This window comes from Ranitomeya imitator, chromosome 1, assembly GCF_032444005.1.
Source record: "Ranitomeya imitator isolate aRanImi1 chromosome 1, aRanImi1.pri, whole genome shotgun sequence".
In the NCBI taxonomy this organism is placed as follows: domain Eukaryota; kingdom Metazoa; phylum Chordata; class Amphibia; order Anura; family Dendrobatidae; genus Ranitomeya; species Ranitomeya imitator.
Window position 1 is genome coordinate 91,223,691 of NC_091282.1, and position 20,343 is coordinate 91,244,033.

At 44.2% G+C, this 20,343-nt stretch overlaps 1 protein-coding gene across 3 annotated transcripts in view; it reads right to left on the reverse strand.

Moving 5' to 3' along the window:
* GHR (growth hormone receptor) overlaps positions 1-20,343 on the reverse strand; it is a 439,024-nt gene that overhangs the window by 189,287 nt on the left and 229,394 nt on the right. For all 3 annotated transcript variants that reach the window (XM_069748841.1, XM_069748847.1, XM_069748853.1), the window contains exon 4: positions 2,538-2,595. The gene's annotated coding sequence lies outside the window, so the exon portion shown is untranslated. The remainder of the gene's footprint in view (positions 1-2,537; positions 2,596-20,343) is intronic.

Genomic DNA, 20,343 nt, shown 5'->3' on the forward strand with positions numbered 1-20,343 from the left:
TATGTGACATGAGTGACAAAGACCAATACCCCTGCCATATGTGATCCAACCCCTAGAGGACACTATAATAGAACTTTACTTTTCTGAAATTAAGTGCCGTAGTTCTCCAAGTTAGAGCCCTTCTCCTTACCCTTTGGGTCATTAATGTGCCCACTTTCACAGCTTGCTGCTCTAACAGGGATAATACAGTAGTCTTACTATTTTCAGCTTGTAAAGCAGGATTGTTGCACCTATAATGGGTGCAGGGGTTGCAGTTTCATCAGAACTCTGGAGCCTAGGGGGGCCCTAAAACTTAACTTGCACAGTAAATTTGCAAACAAGAAATCGACAGGGAGGTTGTTCCAAACACTTTGGAGAACCAACCACAGATCTTTCATAGATGTCGATTGTACAAATGCTCTTGCATTTTCATGTAATCCCAGCTAGACTCAATAATGTTGAGATCTTTGTGGGGGCCATATTATCACTTCCAGTACTCCTTGCCTTTCTTTATGTTGAAGATTGTTCCTCATGACATTGGTTGTATGTTTCGGGTCATTGTCCTGCTGCACAATAAATTTAAAGCAAATTTTAGGCTTCTCTGATGGTATTGTTTGATGGATAAGTATCTGCCTGTATTTTTTAGCACTGAAGACACTACTTGACCAAAGCCACAGCTCCATGTGATGAAATGCAGTCCCAAACTTGTAAGGACCCTCCACCATGCTTCACTGTTGCCTACAGACACTTATTATTGTGTCGCTCTCCAGCAACAAACTGCCTTCTGTTACAGCCAAATATTTCACTTTTTGACTCATCAATCAGTCCAGAGTACCCGATGCCATTTTTCTGTATACCAAGTCTAATGTTTTCGTGCATAATTGAATCACTAGGCCTTGTTGCCGTGTTGAATGTATGGTTTTTGGTCACAGGATTTTCCATTCAAACCAATTCTGACTGGGCGTAAATGAAGAAATAAAAGTACTTGAGCAACCCTACATTCACAGAAGATCAGTGGCTTGTTCTCGGAGATGTTAGAAACAACCGCCCTGCCAAGTTCATTACAAACTATGTGCAAATGTCCCTAGAATTGTTGCTGGTTTTAGGGTAAAGGGCGGTCACACCAAATATTAGTTTGATTTACATATTTTCATTCACTTTTCTTTTTTATTGATAAAAATAAAACAGCTAATACTTCTATTTCTGAAATGTCTATGTTAAACCAAAGATTAAATAAGGGGTAAGGTGGTGAATCAGTGATCATGCCCCCCTGTCCAGAAGGGGGCTTATTTTGATCTTCTCGTGGGTCTCCTTCCTTCTAGTCTTTTTTAGTAACTCTTCTATTTAAAGGTTTGTTTGGGCAAAATGAAAAGTTCACCAGTGATTTGGAGGGCGCATAAAAAAATAAACTACCGTAAGTGACTCTCACCTACAGATACCCACCTGGATCCAGAGCAGGCCTGTGCTTGTGAAGGAAGATGAGACGTCACTGTTACACCAGCAGCGGGACCAATGCAGCCTGTAATTGGCTGCAGCGGTCACGTGACTTCAGCAGCTAGTCATCAAAATACACTTGACCACTGCAGGCAATCACAGGCTGCATCGGTACTGTTGCTGGTGGAATGGTGCAGTTTCTTCGTGCTTTGTAGGCACAGGCCACAGAACAGAAAGCACTGGATCCAGGTGGATGTAGAAAGGCGAGTGTCCTGTAGTTTATTTTATACAGCTTCAAGGCACTGGTGAGCTGTTCATTTTGCCAGGATGATCCCTTTAAGAATACGTCAAGATATTTGGGCCTCAGTTATACAAAAAAATGTCTTTGTTGCCCATAGCCAGTGTCACCAATCAGAGAACAGCTTTCATTTTTTAACTACTATGACAACTAAAAGATGCTCTGTGATTGGTTGCTATTATTTTATTTTATTATTTAGTCAGTTTGGGTGAAATCTGCCGAACTGTAAAAATCAACAGAAAACAGACAGAATTAAATAAGTACTTGGCAACCAACAAATAAAATATCAAGAACACAAGATGGTCGTTACTAGAGGGGAATGCGAGCAGACGTCGCTCAGCCTCCTCCAATGTAATATAGTGGGCCTGCGCTAGATTCCTGATGGTGCAAGCACAGGTGGCAGGGCATATTTAGCCATACTGTCTATTCTTAGGTCCCGTCCACACTGTGTGTATCCAGTGACTGACACTAAGCTATCAATCAAGCTGAAGATGCTGGTCCTGGGCAGAGGAACAACCTGGGGAGACAGAAACGTACTAAGTGCTCTGCCACGCCCAGAGTACTTAATGCCTTATTTGCATATGAATTAAAACACAAATTTCTCAGGAATGCAGCAGCAGATAGAGAATATAAAGGCGTCAATGGTTTTACATCGCAATGACTTTAATGTCCATGTGTGCGGTTTTGGGGTTTGATTTTAATGATTCTCTTTAACCCACTAATCAGTTGATCGGTTTGAGCTTTATTTTCATTGCATAAGGAAATTGCAAGCAGGACAATATTATGGCGTACATATGGTATAACAGAAGTACAGGAGGATCCTTACCCTACATGCAGTCTGATAATTGTGTCTGGATAAGTCTGGCTGAACGGGGATCACTGTCCTGGAAGATTAAGCACAAAAATACATCATTCATCACATCTTCTTGTGTATATAATAAAAACAGAAATGATATGTATATATATAATTTGCCCCACAGAAAGTTGCAATATGGAAGCATAGTACGGTACATACAGACATATGGGTAAATAGGATTTGACTATTAACTTAAGGGCCTTCTGGAGACTTTTTTTGTTTTTACGCCAACTTAGACTTTTTTGAAAAGTGGTTGGAAGGGTCCTGGCCCATTTATGACAAATTGTGACAAAACTGTGCTGCATCCCACCCTGGATCATCACTGGCGTAGAAAACACTAATGTCGATGAATCAACCCTTTAGACTCCAGATTTTGTATTTTTGGTCTGAATTATGGAAATACAATCTGCAGTAAATATGAGAATGATCCAGGATATCTGAACAGAACATAGCTGGGTGTGTGTACTGTGCAGAACCTAAAGATGTTGCTCACTTTGAAAAATCCTTTTTAGAATGATTCGTTGAGGATAAGTGGTTGAAAGGGTGGCCTGCTACTGGTATCCTCATTGATTATCCATGGCAACAACCTGCAGTGAGTGTTTAGTTCCCCTGCAGCACCCCCACAGGAAAAATGAAGCATTACATGGTTCTAATGTAAATAGCTACGCTTTTCGGTCCTCCAGAGCAAGCCACTGTTCTTTGTAGAGGTTCAGATGAAGACCATCAGCATTTAGCTTTTGAGATTTGATTTTTAGAGATCGGTTTCTAAACCCTTTGTATCTTTTAAACAGTAATCTATTCAGCAGTAAGACCATCGCTTGCGCCCAGTTTAGTATCCAGCTGTGGCCGGTATCTCCTGCATTATCACAATTTTAAAATCATAGCATGAATTTTTTTTCACATGCACGTCTGTAGAGCCTGAGGTTAGCAGCAGGTCACTGTTCTATAAACGGACTAACAAAGGATATATTATTATCACATGGGTGCCATATGTGCCATATAGCAAAAACTCACAGCAAAGAAACATATGACTATTAAGGGGATAAATAGAGTAGACAGAGGGAGGCAGTAGGGGTAAATAAGGATTTAGGGGAGGAGGCTGGGTTATGTAAGGAAAGCAGGGAGATGAGTAGGAGTAACAAATGTGCAAATAATATTAAATGTCTGCTGGCAAATGCAAGAAGTCTAGCAAACAAAATTAATTAACTGGAGACTCTTATAGTGGTCAACACTCAAATAGAAAACCATATTTTATTGATAAAGATTAAATTAACGTATATATATATATATATATATATATATATATATATTTCTCAAAATCGGAGTGCCCAGGAGGGGGAAGAACCAGTCAGTCAATCTGTAAATTGTTATGAACAGGTGATTCAGAACCAGAATGGACCTAGTGGTTAAGAGCACACAAAGTGACCTGATAGTTACTAACATAGGACGAGCTCTGAGACGTGGGAACTCTGCTGACCGCAATCCCTAATCCTATCATACCACACTAGAGGTAGCCGTGGATTGCGCCTAACGCTCCCTATGCAACTCGGCACAGCTTGAGAAACTAGCTAGCCCTGAAGATAGAAAAATAAGCCTACCTTGCCTCAGAGAAATTCCCCAAAGGAAAAGGCAGACCCCCACATATAATGACTGTGAGTTAAGATGAAAATACAAACACAGAGATGAAATAGATTTTAGCAAAGTGAGGCCCGACTTACTGAATAGACCGAGGATAGGAAAGATAGCTTTGCGGTCAGCACAAAAACCTACAAACAACAACGCAGAGGGGCAAAAAGACCCTCCGCACCGACTAACGGTACGGAGGTGCTCCCTCTGCGTCTCAGAGCTTCCAGCAAGCAAGAAAAACCAATATAGCAAGCTGGACAGAAAATATAGTAAACAAAAGTAATACAAGCAAAACTTAGCTTATGCAGGGCAGACAGGCCACAAAAACGATCCAGGAGAAAGCAAGACCAATACTGGAACATTGACTGGAGGCCAGGAACAAAGAACTAGGTGGAGTTAAATAGAGCAGCACCTAACGACTTAACCTCGTTACCTGAGGAAGGAAACTCAGAAGCCGCAGCTCCACTCACATCCACCAGAGGAAGCACATAGACAGAACCAGCCGAAGTACCACTCATGACCACAGGAGGGAGCTTGACCACAGAATTCACAACAGTACCCCCCCCCTTGAGGAGGGGTCACCGAACCCTCACCAGAGCCCCCAGGCCGACCAGGATGAGCCAAATGAAAGGCACGAACCAGATCGGCAGCATGAACATCAGAGGCAAAGACCCAGGAATTATCTTCCTGACCATAACCCTTCCACTTAACCAGGTACTGGAGTTTCCATCTCAAAATACGAGAATCCAAAATCTTCTCCACTATATACTCCAACTCCCCCTCAACCAAAACCGGGGCAGGAGGATCAACGGATGGAACCACAGGTGCCACGTATCTCCGCAACAATGACCTATGGAATACGTTATGGATGGAAAAAGAAGCTGGAAGGGTCAAACGAAAAGACACAGGATTAAGAACCTCAGAAATCCTATATGGACCAATGAAATGAGGCTTAAACTTAGGAGAGGAAACTTTCATAGGAATATAACGAGATGACAACCAAACCAAATCCCCAACACGAAGTCGGGGACCCACACAGCGCCTGCGGTTAGCGAAACGTTGAGCCTTCTCCTGAGACAATGTCAAATTGTCCACCACATGAGTCCAAATCTGCTGCAACCTATCCACCACAGTATCCACACCAGGACAGTCTGAAGACTCAACCTGCCCTGAAGAGAAACGAGGATGGAAACCAGAATTGCAGAAAAACGGCGAAACCAAAGTAGCCGAGCTGGCCCGATTATTAAGGGCGAACTCAGCCAAAGGCAAAAAGGACACCCAATCATCCTGATCAGCAGAAACAAAACATCTCAGATATGTTTCCAAGGTCTGATTGGTTCGTTCAGTCTGGCCATTTGTCTGAGGATGGAAAGCAGAGGAAAAAGACAAATCAATACCCATCCTAGCACAAAAGGCTCGCCAAAACCTCGAAACAAACTGGGAACCTCTGTCAGAAACGATGTTCTCCGGAATGCCATGTAAACGGACCACATGCTGGAAGAACAATGGCACCAAATCAGAGGAGGAAGGCAATTTAGACAAGGGTACCAAATGGACCATCTTAGAGAAGCGATCACAAACAACCCAAATGACCGACATTTTTTGAGAGACGGGAAGATCCGAAATAAAATCCATAGAGATATGTGTCCAGGGCCTCTTCGGGACTGGCAAGGGCAAAAGCAACCCACTGGCACGAGAACAGCAGGGCTTAGCCCGAGCACAAATCCCACAGGACTGCACAAACGAACGCACATCCCGCGACAGAGACGGCCACCAAAAGGATCTAGCCACCAAATCTCTGCTACCAAAGATTCCAGGATGACCAGCCAACACAGAACAATGAACCTCAGAGATAACTCTACTCGACCATTTATCAGGGACAAACAGTTTCTCCGCTGGGCAACGGTCAGGTCTATTAGCCTGAAATTTTTGCAGCACCCGCCGCAAATCAGGGGAGATGGCAGACAAAATTACCCCCTCTTTGAGAATACCCGCCGGCTCAGACAAACCCGGAGAGTCGGGCACAAAACTCCTAGACAGGGCATCTGCCTTCACATTTTTAGAGTCCGAAGGTACGAAACCACAAAGTCAAAACGGGAGAAAAACAGCGACCAACGAGCCTGTCTAAGATTCAACCGTTTGGCAGACTCGAGATAAGTCAAGTTCTTGTGATCAGTCAAGACCACCACGCGATGCTTAGCTCCTTCAAGCCAATGACGCCACTCCTCGAATGCCCACTTCATGGCCAGCAACTCTCGATTGCCAACATCATAATTACGCTCAGCAGGCAAAAACTTCCTGGAAAAGAAGGCACATGGTTTCATCACCGAGCCATCAGCACTTCTTTGCGACAAAACAGCCCCTGCTCCAATCTCAGAAGCATCAACCTCGACCTGGAACGGGAGCGAAACATCTGGTTGGCAGAACACAGGGGCAGCAGATAAACGATGCTTCAACTCTTGAAAAGCTTCCACAGCAGTAGAAGACCAATTGACCACATCAGCACCCTTCTTGGTTAACTCAGTCAACGGTTTAGCAATACTAGAAAAATTATTGATGAAGCGACGATAAAAATTAGCAAAGCCCAGGAACTTTTGCAGACTCTTCAGAGATGTCGGCTGAGTCCAATCATAAATGGCCTGAACTTTAACAGGGTTCATCTTGATAGTAGAAGGGAAAAAAATGAACCCCAAAAATGAAAACTTCTGAACACCAAAGAGACACTTTGACCCCTTCACAAACAAAGAATTCGCACGCAGAACCTGGAACACCATTCTGACCTGCTTCACGTGAGACTCCCAATCATCCGAGAAGACCAAAATATCATCCAAGTATACAATCAGGAATTTATCCAGGTACTCTCGGAAGATGTCATACATAAAGGACTGAAACACTGATGGAGCATTAGAAAGCCCGAATGGCATAACCAGGTACTCAAAATGGCCCTCGGGCGTATTAAATGCTGTTTTCCATTCATCTCTCTGTTTAATACGCACAAGATTATACGCACCATGAAGATCTATCTTGGTGAACCAACTAGCCCCCTTAATCCGAGCAAACAAATCAGACAGCAGCGGCAAGGGGTACTGAAATTTGACCGTGATTTTATTTAGAAGGCGGTAATCAATACAAGGTCTCAGCGAACCATCCTTCTTGGCCACAAAAAAGAACCCTGCTCCCAATGGCGACGACGACGGGCGAATATGACCCTTCTCCAAGGATTCCTTTACGTAACTCCGCATAGCGGCGTGTTCAGGCACAGACAAATTAAACAGTCGACCTTTAGGAAATTTACGACCAGGAATCAAATCGATAGCACAATCACAATCCCTATGCGGAGGTAGGGCACTGGACTTGGGCTCATCAAATACATCCCGGTAATCCGACAAGAACTCTGGGACCTCAGAAGGGGTGGATGATGAAATAGACAGAAAAGGAACATCACCATGTACCCCCTGACAACCTCAGCTGGACACAGACATTGATTTCCAATCCAATACTGGGTTATGGACTTGTAGCCATGGCAACCCCAACACGACCACATCATGCAGATTATGCAACACCAAAAAGCGAATATCCTCCTGATGCGCAGGAGCCATGCACATGGTCAGCTGGGTCCAGTACTGAGGCTTATTCTTGGCCAAAGGCGTAGCATCAATTCCTCTCAATAGAATAGGATATTGCAAGGGCTCCAAGAAAAACCCACAGCGCCTAGCATACTCCAAGTCCATCAAATTCAGGGCAGCGCCTGAATCCACAAATGCCATGACAGAATAGGATGACAAAGAGCAGATCAAAGTAACGGACAAAAGAAATTTCGACTGTACCGTACCAATGGTGGCAGACCTAGCGAACCGCTTAGTGCGCTTAGGACAATCGGAGATAGCATGAGTGGAATCACCACAGTAAAAACACAGCCCATTCTGACGTCTGTGTTCTTGCCGTTCAGCTCTGGTCAAAGTCCTATCGCACTGCATAGGCTCAGGTCCATGCTCAGATAATACCGCCAAATGGTGCACAGTTTTACGCTCACGCAAGCGTCGACCAATCTGAATGGCCAAAGACATAGACTCATTCAGACCAGCAGGCATAGGAAATCCCACCATGACATCCTTAAGGGCTTCAGAGAGACCTTTTCTGAAAATTGCTGCCAGCGCCTATTCATTCCATTGAGTGAGCACAGACCACTTCCTAAACTTCTGACAATATATCTCTACCTCATCCTGACCCTGAGACAGAGCCAGCAAATTTTTCTCTGCCTGATCCACTGAATTAGGTTCATCATACAGCAATCCGAGCGCCAGAAAAAACGCATCAATATTACATAATGCAGGATCTCCTGGCGCAAGGGAAAATGCCCAGTCTTGAGGGTCGCCACGTAATAAAGAAATAATGATCTTAACTTGTTGAACTGGGTCACCAGAGGAGCGGGGTTTCAAAGCCAGAAACAGTTTACAATTATTCTTAAAACTCAGAAACTTAGCTCTATCTCCAGAAAACAAATCAGGAATAGGAATTCTTGGCTCTAACATAGAATTCTGAACCACAAAGTCTTGAATATTTTGTACTCTTGCAGTGAGATGATCCACACAAGAAGACAGATCTTTAATGTCCATCACTACACCTGTGTCCTGAACCACCCAAATGTCTAGGGGAAAAGAAAGGCAAAACACAGTACAGAGAAAAAAAAATGGTCTCAGAACTTCTCTTTTCCCTCTATTGAGAAGCATTAGTACTTTGGGCCTCCAGTACTGTTATGAACAGGTGATTCAGAACCACAATGGACCTAGTGGTTAAGAGCACACAAAGTGACCTGATAGTTACTAACATAGGACGAGCTCTGAGACGTGGGAACTCTGCTGACCGCAATCCCTAATCCTATCATACCACACTAGAGGTAGCCGTGGATTGCGCCTAACGCTCCCTATGCAACTCGACACAGCCTGAGAAACTAGCTAGCCCTGAAGATAGAAAAATAAGCCTACCTTGCCTCAGAGAAATTCCCCAAAGGAAAAGGCAGCACCCCACATATAATGACTGTGAGTTAAGATGAAAATACAAACACAGAGATGAAATAGATTTTAGCAAAGTGAGGCCCGACTTACTGAATAGACCGAGGATAGGAAAGATAGCTTTGCGGTCAGCACAAAAACCTACAAACAACCACGCAGAGGGGCAAAAAGACCCTCCGCACCGACTAACGGTACAGAGGTGCTCCCTCTGCGTCTCAGAGCTTCCAGCAAGCAAGAAAAAAACGAAATGAAACGACACAGGGTTAAGAATTTCCAAGATCCTATAAGGACCGATGAACCGAGGCTTGAACTTAGGAGAAGAGACCTTCATAGGAACAAAACGAGAAGACAACCACACCAAGTCCCCAACACGAAGTCGAGGACCCACGCGGCGACGGCGATTAGCAAACTGCTGAGCCTTCTCCTGGGACAACTTCAAATTGTCCACCACATAACTCCAAATCCGATGCAACCCATCCACCACCATGTCCACTCCAGGATAATCAGAAGGCTCCACCTGACCAGAGGAAAAACGAGGATGAAACCCCGAATTACAAAAGAAAGGAGAAACCAAGGTAGCAGAACTAGCCCGATTATTAAGGGCAAACTCGGCCAGCGGCAAAAAGGTAACCCAGTCATCCTGATCAGCAGAAACAAAACACCTCAAATAAGTTTCCAAGGTCTGATTAGTTCGCTCCGTCTGGCCATTCGTCTGAGGATGGAATGCAGACGAAAAGGACAAATCAATGCCCATCTTAGCACAGAACGTCCGCCAAAATCTAGACACAAACTGGGATCCCCTGTCAGAAACGATGTTCTCCGGAATCCCATGCAAACGAACCACGTTCTGGAAAAACAGAGGGACCAACTCAGAGGAGGAAGGCAACTTAGGCAAGGGTACAAGATGAACCATTTTAGAAAAGCGGTCACACACAACCCAGATGACAGACATTTTTTTAGAGACAGGGAGATCCGAAATAAAGTCCATGGAAATGTGCGTCCAAGGCCTCTTCGGGATAGGCAAAGGTGACAACAATCCACTGGCTCGAGAACAGCAAGGCTTAGCCCGAGCACAAACCTCACAAGACTGCACAAAAGAACGCACATCCCTCGACAAGGAAGGCCACCAAAAAGACCTGGCCACCAAGTCTCTAGTACCAAATATTCCAGGATGACCTGCCAACGCAGAAGAATGGACCTCGGAGATGACTCTACTGGTCCAACTATCCGGAACAAACAGTCTCTCAGGCGGACAACGATCAGGTTTACCCGCCTGAAACTCCTGCAAAGCACGTCGCAAGTCTGGGAAGACGGCCGACAAAATCACCCCATCCCTAAGGATACCAGTGGGCTCAGAATTTCCAGGGGAGTCAGGCACAAAACTCCTAGAAAGAGCATCCGCCTTCACATTCTTTGAACCTGGCAGGTATGAAACCACAAAATTGAAACGAGAGAAAAACAGTGACCAACGAGCCTGTCTAGGATTCAGACGCCTGGCAGACTCAAGGTAAATCAGATTTTTGTGATCAGTCAAGACCACCACACGATGTCTAGCACCCTCCAGCCAATGACGCCACTCCTCAAATGCCCACTTCATGGCCAAAAGTTCCCGATTACCCACATCATAATTCCGCTCAGCGGGCGAAAATTTTCTAGAAAAGAACGCACATGGCTTCATCACCGAGCAATCGGAGCTTCTCTGTGACAAAACCGCCCCCGCTCCAATCTCGGAAGCATCAACCTCAACTTGGAAAGGAAGCGAAACATCAGGCTGACGCAACACAGGAGCAGAAGAAAACCGGCGTTTAAGTTCCCGAAAGGCCTCCACAGCCGCAGGAGACCAATCAGCAACATCAGCACCCTTCTTAGTCAAATCCGTCAAAGGCTTAACAACACTAGAAAAATTAGTTATAAAACGACGATAGAAATTAGCAAAGCCTAAGAACTTCTGCAGACTCTTAAGAGATGCAGGCTGCGTCCAGTCACAAATAGCCCGAACCTTGACGGGATCCATCTCAATAGTAGAAGGGGAAAAAATATACCCCAAGAAAGAAATCTTCTGGACTCCAAAGAGACACTTTGAGCCCTTTACAAACAAGGAATTAGCCCGCAGGACCTGAAACACCTTCCTGACCTGCTGAACATGAGACTCCCAGTCATCAGAAAAAACCAAAATATCATCCAAATACACAATCATAAATTTATCCAGATATTCACGGAAAATATCGTGCATAAAGGACTGGAAGACTGAAGGAGCATTAGAAAGTCCGAAAGGCATTACCAAATACTCAAAATGGCCCTCAGGCGTATTAAATGCGGTTTTCCACTCATCACCTTGCTTTATTCGTATAAGATTATACGCACCCCGAAGATCAATCTTAGTGAACCATTTAGCCCCCTTAATGCGAGCAAACAAATCAGTCAACAAAGGCAAAGGATACTGATATTTTACGGTAATCTTATTCAAAAGACGATAATCTATACAAGGCCTCAAGGACCCATCTTTTTTGGCCACGAAAAAAAAAACCTGCTCCCAAAGGGGACGAAGATGGACGGATATGTCCCTTTTCCAAGGACTCCTTAACATAATCCCGCATAGCAGTATGCTCTGGCACTGACAGATTGAACAAACGACCTTTAGGAAATTTACTACCAGGAATTAAATCTATAGCACAATCGCAATCCCTGTGAGGAGGAAGCGAACTGAGCTTAGGCTCATCAAAAACATCCCGATAATCAGACAAAAATACAGGAACCTCAGAAGGAGTAGATGAAGCGATAGAAATCGGAGGTGCATCATCATGAACCCCCTGACATCCCCAGCTTAACACAGACATTGTTTTCCAGTCAAGGACTGGATTATGAGTTTGTAACCATGGCAGACCAAGTACTAGAACATCATGTAAATTATACAATACCAGGAAGCGAATCACCTCCTGATGAACGGGAGTCATACGCATGGTCACTTGTGTCCAGTACTGAGGTTTATTCATAGCTAAAGGTGTAGAGTCAATTCCCTTCAAAGGAATAGGGACTTCCAGAGGCTCAAGACTAAACCCACATCGCTTGGCAAATGACCAATCCATAAGACTCAGGGCAGCGCCTGAATCTACATAGGCATCGACGGAAATGGATGATAATGAGCAAATCAGAGTCACAGACAGAATGAACTTAGACTGTAACGTACTAATGGCAACAGACTTATCAACCTTTTTTGTGCATTTAGAGCATGCTGATATAACATGAGCTGAATCACCACAATAAAAGCACAACCCATTTTTCCGCCTATAGTTTTGCCGTTCACTTCTAGACTGAACTCTATCACATTGCATTGTCTCAAGTGCCTGTTCAGAAGACACCGCCAAATGGTGCACAGGTTTGCGCTCCCGTAAACGCCGATCAATCTGAATAGCCATAGTCATAGACTCATTCAGACCCGTAGGCGCAGGGAACCCCACCATAACATCTTTAATGGCCTCAGAAAGGCCATCTCTGAACTTTGCAGCCAGGGCGCACTCATTCCACTGAGTAAGCACTGACCATTTCCGAAATTTTTGACAATATATTTCTGCTTCATCTTGCCCCTGAGAGAGAGCTAATAAAGCTTTTTCAGCCTGAATCTCCTGGTTAGGTTCCTCATAGAGCAAACCCAATGCCAGAAAAAACGCATCCACATTAAGCAACGCAGGATCCCCTGGTGCCAATGCAAATGCCCAATTTTGAGGGTCACCCCGCAGGAAAGATATAATAATCTTAACCTGCTGAGCAGGGTCTCCAGAAGAGCGAGATTTCAAAGAAAGGAACAGCTTGCAATTGTTCCTAAAATTCAGAAAACTAGATCTATCTCCAGCAAAGAACTCTGGAATAGGAATTCTAGGTTCAGACATAGGAGCATGTACAACAAAATCTTGTATATTTTGAACTTTAGCAGCAAGATTATTCAAGCTGGAAGCTAAACTCTGGACGTCCATGATAAACAGCTAAGGTCAGAGCCATTCAAGGATTAAGAGGAGGAAAAAATAAAATCAGCCTGGCTGCAATTAAGGCTAGGCAGCAACCTCAGAGGAGAGGAAAAAAAAAAAAAAAACTTCCTCAGACTACTTTTCCTCCTACTTCAGCCCAAACATTTTGGGCCGGCTATACTGTCATGATTCCAATGGCAGGGAATCACAAAAGGACAAGCACCAACGAGCTCTAGGGTGATGGAACCTGAGCTGACCGCGACCCTAAACCTGAACACACAAATAACAATAGCCGGGGAACGTGCCTACGTTGATCCTAGACGTCTCGCACCAGCCGAAGATCTAACTTCCCCTATTAGAAGAAACACAGACCTCTCTTGCCTCCAGAGAAATACCCCACAGAAATAGCAGCCCCCCACATATAATGACGGTGAAATGAGAGGAAGGCACATACACAGTATGAAAACAGATTCAGCAAAATGAGGCCCGCTAAAACTAGATAGCAGAGGATACAAAAGTAAACTGCGCGGTCAGCAAAAAACCCTTCAAAAAACCATCCTGTAATTACTTGAACTCATGTTCCAACTCATGGAACATGAGGAGCAATTACAGCCCACTAAAGCAACCAGCAGCAAAGAGACAATTATATGCAAGCTAGACAAGACAAAAATAAAGCAAAACGTGGAACAAGAAAATCAAAACTTAGCTTGTCCTGAAGATTACTGAAGCCAGAAGCTGAGGTAACAAAACACTCTGATAACCTTGATAGCCGGCGGGGAAATGACAAGAAAGCCCGGTTAAATAGGAAACTCCCAAATCCTAATAGAACAGGTGGACACCAGAGACAGCAGAACACAAATCACCCAGTACCATCAGTAACCACCAGAGGGAGCCCAAAAACAGAACTCACAACAAGAGAGTCTAAGTAAAAGAAAACATTCCAGGTACAATATATAAAGCTGGTGAAGAAGCAGGAGCACTTGGACAGGATAGACCGCGCTTCCCCCTCACCCCAACGCACGTTTCGCAGTAGCTTCTTCCGTTTCAATAAGTGAAAAATATGGTTTCATTGGACTTTATTTACCATATTTGCAGTCTCGGGGGTAAAGGAACTAACCTCATTATTCACTTTGAAAAACTGCAAAAATTTGTCACGCTCAAGACAGACTATCAACTCACTATGATGTTGGATTACAGCTACCTATTGAATTCTATGAGAGAGGATGAGAGGAAGGGAATCAGAGCGAACAAGAGAGAGAGAGAGCAGACACTCATAGAACTCTGAGAGTGTTAGTCCTCGTGTTCACACGGAAGACATCTTATTGTGAACAGTCACCTGAAGTGACATGCACACTTAAAGGGGTTTATCCAGGACTACTTTTTTTTTTTTTACAATATTACAATGTGCTTAAGAACTAACAGTCAGATAATTGCTACCTAGCAGCCTTTTGTGCCCGGTGCCGATCTCTGTCGGCATTCAGCGGCCACAGACTGCTCCTGCTGGAGATTCAGTGGCTTCCATTGAAATCACGTTGACAGCGGCTTCTTTTACACTCCACTCTCATGATGGGAAGTGCCTGCTGATGTCATGCTGATAGACAGCTGGCTCCCCGCTGCCTAACTGCAGACCGCCGGCTGTCAATCAGCATGACGCCAGCAGTCACACCCTAACGACAAAGCAACCCATTTTTTTTTTATTACTATGTGCCTAAAAACAAAGCCCTGGGCAACATCCTTAAGTGTTAATATCTTGATAAAAGGTGTCAAAACCAGAATTTCCTTTGATATGCATGTACACTGTAATTATATACATGCACAGACAAATAAAAAGTGATTAAACAGCAATTAGGCAGGTTCAGGCGATGGAAGCTGTTATAATATTTCACTAAGTTTAATAAGAGCAAATAGGGATAGTATAAGTGAAGGCTTAACACTGACATTTCAATATTTCCTCCCATAAAGCTCCTTAAAGTGAACAGCTGCCAAGCCGACATCAACATTCACTGCACGTAGTGTAAAGAGCGGAATGGTGATATTACATTTTCACTTCCATTTCTCCAGGTCAGAGTAGTGTACACTGTAAATTGCTGACTCAGTATTTCATGGGATAGAAAAGATTTCAATGTTTTCATTATCAAGTTATTACTTGAAAAACTTAGGATCCTGACTGCTGGACTCAATCTCTGGTACTCAGTATAGGTAACAGCAGTAGTGTTGAGCGAACGTGCTTGGATAAGGTGTTATCCGAGCACGCTATGGTGCTGAGTGTCGTCGGTGTGCTTGAATAATATGTTCAGGTCCACGCTCCTGAATGTCTTGCAGCTATTAGACAGCCACAATACATGCATGGATTGTCTAACAAACAGGCAATCTGTCACAGGTTTACCACCACACAGAGGAGCCAGAAGATCACAGCGTCTGATTTCTCCTACTCCTGCACTGATTAGAAGCACTTCATCTTCATATTAAACGGTGCAGGTTTCTTTTCGCAATGCAGAGGTTAATCTGCTCAGTTGAGAGTTACTGGAAGCTTTCCTGCATTAAGGCTCAGCTGTTCACTATTAGCCACTCCCATCTCCTATATATTCTGGGCCCTGGCAAGAACTCATTGCCAGAGCTAGTTTCATGCTGTATGGTTAGGGGTTTGTGGTTTGCTGTAGTTGTTTGAAAAGGCGTTTGGGGGATTTATCTGAAACAGTTGCGAGGTTTTGGATGTGTGCTAATCCCCTTCTTCCCGTACTTTGGTTTTTCCACATCCTCCATTCCCCAGTGGTTACCTCTGTTGTTTGTGTGTCTATATTTGATTTGTATGATTGGTATTTTACTTTATCCCTGTTCATATTACATTGTTAGTCTGGTTGGTGTATCACGGTACACTACTATTTCCCTCTTCCCTGGGTGGGGGAAGGGCACATACTGAGGGCGGATTCCAGAGCAAAGGCAAGGTACGTGGCCCTGGCATCTTCACCATCAGAAGTAGTCCGGGGAACAGGGCGAGCTAGGGCACTCCTAGCGTTAGGGACAGGGAAGGAGCCTCTGGTCCCAGGATACCCAACAACAGAGTCATGACACAATCCATGCATGTGTTGCGGCTGTTGATCAGCCGTGAGACATGCAGGTGAAGGGACTTGAACATATTATTCGAGCATGCCGAAGACACTCGGTTAGCACCCGAGCATGCTCCGATAACACCTTCACCAAGCACGTTCGCTCATCACTATGTAAGGTTCTAGCAGGAACGTGGGATGCAGTGATGAGCAGGAGGCAAAGCAAGAGTTAACAGGTTTTTTATATATATTTATCACAACACTGGATACTCCGCGCAGGGAGTAGGGGGTGAAGGTAAATAGCCACACAATGTGTAAACTGTAATAAAGTAATAACAGAGGGTCAAATAAGTTAATTTATCAGTCTCTGGTTCCTGGACGATGGAGGCTGGAAAATTCCACGATGGCGCCGTAGGTGATGCGAGAAGTCTCTGAGCCGGTCCTGGAGAAAAGTAAAGTACTGCGTATCCTGGTCTTCCTACACGTGGTCTTGTGGTCCTGGAACGAGATGCTGTCCGAGGGGAGGTCTGAAACATCACTAATGGTTTACAAAGTCCCAGAGTGGAGGTCGAAGTCTCACTATTACAAACTGCGTGCCCGTAGGATCAGTGCTGCATAGAGTGTCGGCAGATGTCAGCGGTACCAACCGGTTAGTACTGTAGAGGTGAGAGTAACGGGGAGATGGTCTCTGGAGATGCACAGTCTGTATGAGTGGGGGAAGGAAGGGTGTAATGCGGGCCTGTCGGTTGGCGTCGGTCAGTGGAGAGAGAGTCAACCTTCTCTTGTCACACACGCTGGGTACCCGCCAAAAGCCCTGTTTTCCCGCACTCAGTGTCTTATATCAGACCCGCCCCCAACAGTCAGATGCCTAGGCCTGCTCCATTCAGAAAGTCCTTCCCCCGGCAACATTGGTGACAGCCCCGACAGTTCCGGCACGGACACGCGAGAGAGACTAGCCTGATCCATCTCCCTACAACTAAACAGCAGGAAAAACTGTTGCTACACATATCCTATATTTGTGGAAAAGGATTTTACTTGTGAAGCTGTAGAAATGTATTCTACCTGCAGCTTCCCAGCTGTTGCATATCTACAACTACATGCCTGCCCTGACAGCCTGCGCTCAGGTGTGCTCTGCAACTACCAACTTGTCAATGGTGGGTAATCAAAATTTCCAGTGCTACCTATTAGATCCAGCTGCTCACAAACTCTTGGTTTACACCAGCCTGTAGCAAAGGAGGCTTCTCTATAACATTGGTCAGGAGCCTGTAGATGGCACACAGTCACTGCCATTTGAAGTGATTCCACACGGTGTCTCGATAAGGCGCCATATCCTCTCCGAGCAGGCATCCTATGGAACATTCACTAATATACCATTGGCAGCACCAGAGCCACATTTTAGGAGCACATTGTTATTTAGGAGCCCATTATTATTGCAGGGGCACGTTACTGATGCTCTTGATCGTTGACCACAATGCCGACACAGCGATTGGTGGCTACAATAAAATATCATCACACTATCAGCCATTGGAAAATATTATTGGTTTAGAAACTCCTTGAAGACCCTTTAGTGCTTTTATGTTAAAAATGTGATACTATAAAGCCACCTTAAATTAAATTAACGTCGGCCGAATTCACCGATATCGACAGTCAATTGCATTTGGCGAGCCTACAAATGATTATCGGGGAAGTTAAGGATCCGGCATGTTCTATTTTGGACTAACAATCCTTTTATTCTGCCTGAGAAATGTCACCACAAGAGATGTTTGGCTCCCTCACACAGAATAAAAGAGCGCTCAGCAAGAAAGAGTGTTCTTGTGAAAGGGAAAGTTAGGCGAGAGCGGCGGACCGAACCATGGAGGGCTTCAGCCTCACCAGTAACACTGCATTCTCCTCTAGATCATTGCTTTAACTCAAAATATAGGCCCATAATATGTAAACCATTTTGACTTTAAGTCTGGTCTTTTCCTCCATGGAAGGTAATGTACCCTGCATGGTTTAAAAAGTTGAAGAATTTCAAAGAAAGTAAACAGCCCGTGTTTATAACACAATTTAGCTGTTCTGCCTCTTCTGAAGGTCGTCACAAGAACGCCAACTTCCCACGTTAGAAACTAAATACATTATCACGACATATTATGAAAACCAGAAACAGGGTGCAGTTCAGGTCACAACCACTGGGCGTTCACATATACATAAAGAATAGACATCTCCCAACAGAATATCGCAAATTGCACATTTCTTTTTTAAAGCTTCGCATCTTGCACTAGTCACCTAGAGATATGTAGAGCCAAGATCAAAGGTAAGGAAGGACACATCTGCAATCTGATGTCATGTACGGTGTACGATTCTCCTACATAATATACTTTGTATTGTACAGTCACAGAAAATGGTTTGAAGCCGTACGGCTGATGATTTCTCAGCTTCTTATCTGAATAATGCACACACAGGAATTTAAGATATGTACATATTTCATTAGCCATTTCTGCAAAGCTAGAAGTATTAATTCGCAATAGATTAGAATTCATCCATCCTGAGTGAGTACGCCGTCAAGTAAAATGCAAAATTACCCATAAAATATGATGATAATCTACTGAACAGATGTGTATCAGACAGGCCTTAAAGTAAATAAATGATCATTAAAGGGGACCTGTGATGTAAAAAAAAAAAAAGGATTACTTACTCTTACTTATGCTCTTTTATAGAGTCCACGACAGCACCCACAGAGAGGGGATCCGCCCCTAGGAACAGGAAACCTATGGAGAGATAAAAGGGGCGGTCCCCACTCGCTCCCGCAGTTGGTTTACAGAGAATGAAAGGAACCGCCCCTCCCCTCAATTTTAGAAGGCTTTCCAAATAATTCTATCTGTATTTAACTAAATTTATACAGCTAAGTAAATAAGCCATTCACCACTGCAAGTGAATTATGTGACATCACCATTAGGGAGGGAAGGGAGTGTGTGCTGTTGTGGACTCTATAAAAGAGAATTAACGGTAAGTAATCCGTTTTTTTCTCTTCGCCACGACAGCACCCACTGAGAGATTTCCAGAGACAAATCACCTGGGGATGGGGAACCACCATGTCAAGAATTGATCTACCAAAAACTAAATCGGTAGAGGAAGATAAGTCCAGTCTGTAGTGACTGTAAAAGGTGGAAGGTGAAGACCAAGTTGCTGCCTTACATATGAGTTCGATGGGGACATCAGCTCTTTCAGTCCAGGATGATGCTACAGCTCGAGTGGAATGCGCTTTCACGCCTTGACGCGAATTCTCCTCTTTTGTTAAGTATGCCAGACTAATTGCGTCTCTAATCCACCGAGATAATGTACTTTTCGTGGTTCCAGATCCCTTCTTGTAGCCCTGGAATAAACAAAGAGAGCCCTGCTCTTCCTCCACGGTCTAGTTCAATCTAGATATATTATGGCCCTTCTTACATCTAGTGTGTGAAATCATTCTCCTTCCTGACTTGTGGGGCTATCATAAAACGAGGGAAGGATAATTTCTTGTGACCTATGGAATCTAGTGGATACTTTAGGCAGGTAAGAAGGGTCTGTCTTCAGGACTATTCTATCTTGAAATATTGATAGAAAGGGGGATCTATTGACAGACAAGGCCTGAATGTCACTTACCCTTCTTACTTTCTTACTGACACTAGGGCCACTAATAGGGCTGTTTTGAAGGAAACGTATTTCATCGGGGCTGAGTGTAGTGGTTCAAATGGGGCTTCTGTCAAAGCGTCTCACACTAAGTTGAGATCCCAAGGTGGTATTTGGGGAATATGCACTAGTTCTGCCCTTTGACATGCTGAAACGAAGCGAGCTACCCATTTGTTTCCTGCAACGTTGTAACCATATAAGGCTCCTAGGGCAGAGATTTGTACTTTTAAGGTGTTGATCGAAAGACCTAACTCATGCACCTTCTGCAGGAACTCTAAAATAGCATGAATGGGTACTTCTTTGGAAAGGCCTGCTGAATGGAATTCAACAAATATTCTCCATACCCTTACGTAAATTTTTGTGGTAGTTTCTTTCCTGCTTTGTAAAAGGGTATTAATTAGTTTCTCAGAAAAACCTCTTAGTCTTAGCAATTTCCTTTCAAATTACAGGCTGTCAGTCGCAAGCCCTTCACGTGAGG